Source organism: Hyaena hyaena, unplaced genomic scaffold (assembly GCF_003009895.1).
Source record: "Hyaena hyaena isolate Hyena2069 unplaced genomic scaffold, ASM300989v1 scaffold_204, whole genome shotgun sequence".
Lineage (NCBI taxonomy): Eukaryota > Metazoa > Chordata > Mammalia > Carnivora > Hyaenidae > Hyaena > Hyaena hyaena.
Window position 1 is genome coordinate 28,337 of NW_024080837.1, and position 7,966 is coordinate 36,302.

General features: G+C 44.5%; 1 pseudogene; it reads left to right on the forward strand.

Moving 5' to 3' along the window:
• Window positions 1-4,723: 4,723 nt before the first annotated feature.
• Window positions 4,724-6,303, forward strand: LOC120238344 (annotated as a pseudogene).
• The last annotated feature ends 1,663 nt before the right edge of the window (window positions 6,304-7,966 follow it).

Below are 7,966 nucleotides of genomic sequence, written 5' to 3' on the forward strand. Positions count from 1 at the left end.
ACCCCAGCAGACTTCCCCTCATCAAAAGATGAAATGAAAATTGGCCAGAAAGATCACATGCCTCTCCTTAATCCAGTCTCTGGAGAACACAATAAAATTATAATAATTGGCTAAGAATAATAAGATTTATCCTCTTGAGACAAGGCTTCTGAGTCACTTTTCCATAGCCAATGGCTACACAGCAGGTGAACAACTGGGTAAGTTTTAACAGCAAGAAAGAAGGGGGAAACAGGCTTGAAAACAAACACCAGGATCTGCTATAACTATCCTGCCCTAGGAGAGTCCTCCATTTTCATGGAGATGGGAAGTTTGAATTTTCCTAATGGTTCTAAACCTCAAAATCAGATTTTCCTGCTAAGTGATTAAGAGCTGTAGGATAATAAGAGTTCACAGCCCAGGTTTCTTCACTCACCTCCTCCCACCCCACCCCCAGATATAGATGTCAAGAACCCTCCCCAATAGACTTCTCATATACAAATCTCAGGGTCTATTTTCTGGAAACTCCAGCCTGCTCAGGAGTAGACCGCAGAGGGGACTGGGACACAGTTGATGGGATATTCAGGTGTACTCTTCTAATAGAGACTGTGCTCTGATAGCTTCTCCAGAGCAGGAATTGTATCTGCGGTGAAATATATTACAACTTCTATAAATTCTGTTTGTCTTAATTGGTATATAAAAGTTCAAATTTAAGATCAAAATTTTTCAGAGCACCTGGGTGGCTCAGTCAGTTAAGCTTCCGACTTCAGCTCAGGTCATGATCTCACAGTTCGTGGGTTTGCGCCCTGCATCAGGCTCTGTGCTGACAGCTCAGAGCCTGGAGCCTGTTTCAGATTCTGTGTCTCCCTCTCTCTCTGACCCTCCCCTGCTCATGTTGTCTCTCTCTCTCTGTCTCTCTCTCTCTCTCTCAGAAATAAATAAAAAACAATTAAAAATTTTTTTAAAAAATCAAAATTTTTCCTAATCTAGCTATGGAGGTAGATACATTTTAAAAATAAATAAATAAATAGCTGTCTAAAAAAAGCACACAAGTAGATTTCTAAGGAAAACCTTCAAGCAAAGGATTTGCAAATGTTATTCTTTTCTTCCTTTGTGCTGATATCTTTCATAAAAAGTCATGGCCACCTTTGCATAAATTGCTTTAAAAACAATGATCAAAATATATTAGATTCATCTGTTCCCATCAGAAGGAAACATCATTACCAGGCAGTGTCTAGGATTTCAGAACTCATTTGGAGGTTTTTTCCAAAGGATCTCCCATAAACAACACCTACAGAATGCAAGGCACAGTCTTGAAGATACAAAAAGGAGTAAGCTATATTGCCTTAAGGAGCTTGTACCCTAGTGGAGTATAAAGAGAAGTAAAAAAGTAGTGTGATAAATGTATGAGGAGTCAGGGTATTATGTGATGACCCATCATGTCACCTCATTCAGCCTACATAATAGGACAGGCTTATCAGAAGTAAGTCAGAAGTGCACTTAGCGGAAGATACGCTTGCAAGGCGGAAGGGAGTTCCTGGAAGAGAGGAACATATGCATAGAACTACATAAAGAGCAAGCAGGAATCATTCTAAAAATTGAAAGTATTAGTACTATATTCCCAGCACCCATATCAGTGCCCGGCAAATGATGAATTCTCAATCAGTATTTGCTAGGTAGATGAGTGAACAAATGAAATAGTTGCACTCAGTTGACACATGGAATATAAGGAAGGAAAGGATTAAGCAATGATGTTGGAAGAGTACATGAAGAGTCTTCCTAATATGTCAACTTTACTCTAAAAGATATGGAAAACTTAAAAATTGAAGCATGGTGGGTAGGAGCAGAGCTGCTGAGAGTCATACACAGAATAGATTTAGAGGCATAATTGAGGTGGGGGGTTTAGTAAAGAGACCATCACGGAATACAGGAAAGAAATAGCAGGGACTTGAGAAAAAGCAACAGAAACAGAGAAATTGTAAAAATCAATGAATCATGGAGATAGTTTCAAAGTAGTATGAGCAAGTCTTGGGTAACATTTTGGATGTGACGTTTGGTGAGATAAAAACATTATTTGCTTTGAAAAATCTTGGGAATTTTACTGGCCATTTAGTGTCCATCATATAGTATCAGTCACTTGTCTGAACTGAACCTATCTCTAAAAGAGAAACCTTCACAAAGTCATTATAATCCCCAATAGTACCATATCTTCTCTGGTTTTCTCTGTTACAACCCTTTCCATTTCCATGGTAACCTATGTAATAGAGATAAAATAAAGAAATACTTCTGATATCTCTATCAGGGATCTTGTTTTTCTTTGATGTTTCAAAAAATCATTCCTGGAACCAAATTATAATTACTCTGTAGAAATAACAAGTCAACTGAATATTACCAAAGAAGGAAACACATATTTTGTACCATTCTCAATCTATATTCTTTCTCAGGGGTAGCTGTAGCTAAACCCCAAACTAAGATATTTACAGAACTTAATCATGTTCACAAGAATAGTAAGCTGGAATTATACAGAAGCAACAGGAAGGCCACACTGGCCACTCTGTGTTGTGCCACCTTGAAGACATGACCACAGGTAGTAAAAACAATGGGAGAAAGAAAAATATGAAAGTTCTGTTCTCTTCCAAGTTCACTTCAATTGTTCTGTTTCAATATTAGATCTTCTTATGATTAACACCAGCCTTCTAGAGTCAGTCTCCAAAATCTACCATCTTAATTTTTTGATATTCCTACCTAGTGTCATTCATCAATAAGCTTGAGATACAGCAGGAGAAAACTACTTTCCAAAATGGTATAACATGAGATAGAATAAAGTATCATCATCATTACATTAGTCAATATTACCTACTTTTCTCACAGAGAGGTTCACTGTAAGATGTAGAGTAAAAGAGAAGAATAAAACTTTCCAACCCTAGTCCCAAGGCTAATCTTATCTATGTTAATATTTTCATTCCATGTGTTAAAAATTTATATTAAGTGAAGTTGAAACATCTGGGGTATCAGGCACCAGGTGGCATTATCAAGCAGAAGTGTGTCACATCCATTCAAAGCAGTGAGACCTGCCCACAGCATAAGACTGAACCCTACGGCATGTCTTCCTTGTGCCTTGCCTTGTCTGTCTTGCTGAATCCTATTATGTGGATCCCATTCTGGGTTTCTAGTCTCTTCTATTTGACCACTGGCATCGCCCCTTCAATAACAGTAATTGTCTCTGAAATCTACCACATTGACATTTTCCCCTTATATTAAGGTTAAGGACAGCAGCAGATCTCCAGGATTGACTACCAGGTGCCCCATGTCTGGTGTTGATAAAGTTTGTGCAGTACATGCGTTTAGGACCCATTAGTGAACCATGGAAAATATACACATTAAGATTGGGCATTCAAAATTGGATTGTGATAATAGCTAAAACATGGAAAGAGCCTAAGTATCCATCCACGGACGAATGGTTCGAGAAGATGTGGTTTATCTATACGATGGAATACTACATGGCAATGAGAAACAATGAAATCTGGCCATGTGTAGCAACATGGATGGACCTTGAGGGTGTTATGCTAAGCGAAATAAGTCAGGCAGAGAAGGACAAATATCATATGTTTGCAAGTATAGGAGGATTAGGAGGAACTTAACGGAGGACCATGGGGGAGAAGAAGGGGTGAAATGGTGGGGGAAAGGGAGAGAGGCAAACCATGAGAGACTCTTGAATGATGAGAAACAAACTGAGGATTGATGGATGTGGGGGGGAGGGGGGAGATGGGCATGGAGTAGGGCACTTGTGGGGATGAGCACTGGGTGTTATATGGAAACCAATTTGACAATAAACTATTTGTAAACAAAACAAAACAAAACAAAAAACAAAATTGGATTGTGATAAAGGTTACCCAATGTATAAATTTGCTAAAAATCATGAAACTGTACACTGGGAACAGGTGAGTCTTATGATATATAAATTATACCTTAGAAAAGCATAAAAGAATAAGTTTGGTCAGATAATGGAAGTAGGTAACACAAGCTTGGATTGACACTGAACCCCACAAAAAAATAAGTAAATATAGATGGTACTATTATCATGACAAGGCCTGACCACACAGAAAATCAGTACATTGGGGCAAATCACAGGATCTGTTAGTTATATCAGTTCCCAGTTATGGGAAGATTGGGGAATTATTAAGAACCCAATAAAGGTTAGCATTGTTGTTGGTGTTGATGCATAGTTAATGTTGGGATCCCAACGCTTCCCAGTTGCTGGGAAGAGCATTGCAGCAAGGAATTTGCATTTGGGGCTTTAGTATGTAAACCAACTCTGTTTAATTTAAGGACACAAAAAATGACTTCTTACAAAGGTATGAAGTCATTTACAGAGTCAAACAATAAAGCATTGGATAGAATATTGAAAGAACCAGGACAGGGCCAGTGGCTTGGTGCAGCCCTCAGTTCCACAGTGAGACTGGGTGGGCCATGGCGCACATGTAAGGTCTTGAGTTCAGTACCTAACAAAGTGTTCAGTGACCATGGGGCCCAACTCAGCCCAGGGCCCAGAGGACATGAGCTTTGGTCACTGACGCTTCACCCTGCAGTACCACCTCCAGACTTTCATGCCCCCAGGCAGCAGTGGCCAGGACAGCGCTGCTCAAAGCTGTCCTCATAGCCCAGGCCCCAAGCGTGTGGTGACTTCCACCTGCACTGCGTCCTCCAGAACTTTCGCAGACTGTCTGTTCAGCAAGAAGAGGGAGAAATGGGAGGTGCCGAGTCCCCAGCGAAATCGGAGCAGGCCCACATCTCACCCCTGATCATCGACATTCCAGACATGGTGACCCCCCTCGCCTCTGGCTTTGGGAACCACCAGTGCTGCAAACTGGCCCATCCAGCCCCTGGGGAGTACAAAACCTCCAGCAGAATACCATCTGACTTCGATCTAATGGCCCACAACTCACAGCCAGAAAATGAATAGGAAGCTTCTGGTATAGACAGCCTTGAGCATGATGCAAAGCCACCTTATTTCTGTGCCCAAATAACCATACAAGCAATTATGATGTTTCCTGATAAACCCTCTCCCTACATGGCATTTATATGCACATCACTAAAAATTATCCATACAACAAGGGCAAGCCGAATTCAAGTGGCCACAATGTCTCTCTGAGTTGTTATTGCATCAAAGTACCAGGTTCCCAGGAAGAACCAGGCAAAGGCTTGTTCTGGAGGATAGATCCCGCCTCTGAAAACAAACTGGTTGAGTCGGTTTTTAGGAAAGAACGGCCTAGGACGCACCTTGCTTCAGAACCCCCCTGGGACCTCTCTCAGAAGTGCTCCGGCCTCTCCCAAACCCGCTGGAGACTATCCTCACAACAGTGGTGCCCAGACCACCGCCCCTGGCCTCGCCCAGCCCCGGGAGCCCATTGGTTCAAGGGTAAGATTCACGGTCCTGGAGCCTGAGCCTGGCACCTCCCGCCACTACGGGCCTTCGTCCAGGAGGCGCGGGCGGCCCAGAGCACACCAGGCTCGCCTCTGTCTACTCTGCCCGTCCTAATGGCCCTGCAGTGGCAGGCCCTGTCACCTCCACTGTCGCAGCCCCCGTGACCACCTCCACCTCCCAGGAGTCTGCTGCGCAGACGGTTCGCGCCCTCCACCGGATCCCTATGGTGCCCGTCACCAGCGTGGCCCGCCTGGCCCCAGTGAACGCGTATGCTGTCCCCTGGCGGGTCACATGGTCACTCAGGCGGCCGTGCAAGCCCCTCCTAAGCCAGAGCCTCAAGACCTGTGTGAAGACCGCAAAGAAGGAAAAGTGAAAGTAGAACCTATTCCTGCGGTTAGCCATGCCACACGAGTTGCCGCTAGCTGGATCATTCCGATGGGACAGGTCACCCCGGTGCAGACGGTCACCAGAGCACAACAGGCACCTCCAGGTCGGCGCCAGCTACCAATAAAAACTGTAAACCAAAACGGGACTCACAGGATGCCAATCTGCGCCACGGGGCACGGCCGGGTGTCCGAGGCAGTGGTGAGAAACACGCGTGGGCGTCGGCGTCCCTGCCCACCGAGCGCGGGAACCGAGACCAGTCCGAGAGGGCGCCGCAGAAGCGGGTCCAGACCGCAGGCGGCGAGCGCGGGAACACTGCCGGCAGCCATGCCGGAAGACGGCGTCCAAATCGGGCCACTGGGAGAGCTTCTCTTAACATTAACGTCAACTCTGTGGTGCCAGAAGGAGACATTGTCTCCCCACACACACTCCCCCCACATTCTCTGGGCCGGGAGAGACCCCTGCGGTTGGACTTTTCCTCAGCGCTGGAAACAAAAACGCGGGAGGCCTTGAGTTAAAGACAGAAGTCACACCTGCGCAAAGCCACACGGAAGGAAACCTACTTCCGGCAGCCGCAGCGCTGGGAAAAGGCGCGAGGTCCTGGGTCCTTCCGAGTGGGGACAACGCTTGGTGCAAGCTGACCTGCCAGGACCTCGCGGGGGCCACCCCGCCACCCTCAGCGGACCCGTGGGCGGGGCACTGTCGGTAAGACAGTATTTTGTGGTTCACGTGTGGAAGTAGACTATTTCGAAGAGTCCTTTCTTTACAAAATGGGGGTGGGGAGGGCTTTGACCTTTCAAATCACTCCATTTTCTACCCTGGAATCTCACAGGACCTTTCGCGTGGATTTCATTTGGGGGAAAGAAACTGCAGTTTTGTTTGGTTTTGTCTGTTTCCAGCCTACGAATGATTTCCTTTGGTCTGTCCTGTTAAAGTGCAGATGGAATTACTTGATGACATCTGCAAGTTTTCTGTGTTAGAGCGGGTGCCTCATGTATTTAATCCACCGCCATTTCAGTGCGTAAGGGTGGCGGGACAGACCGGACAGAGACCTCCTGTTACTTGAGAAAAAGAAAACAAACAAACAAACTGCTGGACTGCCGGGAGCTGCACTTAACTGTTTCTCTTTGTGTTGACTTCTTCCCAAGAAGAATTTCCAAGAAATTTAATTTCTTTAATTTCTGAGAAGTATGGGTTAAAATAATCTAGTGGGAAAGGGGCTTTGAGGTTTTACGGCTTTGACATTTTCTGAGCAATGTGAAGAGAATGAAATTCAGTCAAAAAATAGTTCGTGTCTACTGTGTGCAGAGCAGTATGATAAATACTGGAAATAAAAAGGTGGACAGCCATTATCATTGCTCTCAAGGTGCTTTCTATAGACTAAAAAACCTATGTTCCCCAAAAACCATGCGTTATATCCTAACATCCGATGTGATGGTATTTGGAGGTGGGCCTTTTGGGAGATGACTAGCTCATGAGGATTCAGCCCTCATGAATGGGGTTAGTGCCTTTATAAAAGAGGTTCCAGAGACCTCTCTTGCCCTATCTTCCATGTGTAGGTAGACACAGAGAGAAGATGGCAGTCTACAACGAGGAAGCAGGCTTTCACCAGACACCAAATCTGCCAGCTCCTTAATCTTGGACTTCTCAGCCTCCAGACCTGTGAGAAATGAATTTGTTGTTTATAAATCACTCAGTCTCTGGAATTTTTGTATAGCAACCTGAACAGATTAAGATAGTACCTGTCATACAGGAGGGGTACAGAAATACCAATGTTCATTGTATATAGATATGCAATGTGTTTCAAAGGCATTAGGGCATGGATATCTAGTCTACACTGGGGAATTGGGGACCATGTCAAAGGAGAGGTGACATTTGCAGGGAAATGGGACTTTGACATGTGGACACAGTGGGTGATAGTATTCTAGCCAGAGAAAATAATATGCAAAATTATGAATGATATGGCATGTTTTGCCTTCAAATATGGGAGAAACTGACATCTTCCAGGAACTACATAGAGTGTTTCTGGTCAGGGGATGGGAAAGTAATGATGGGGCTGATGTATATGGCTCACTGTGGGCCATATATATCAAGTATTTGAGGCAAGCCATTGAAAAATTCTAATCAGGGAAGTGAAATGCTAAGGAGACTTGGAAAACTGTGAGAAGGGTGGATTGAAGA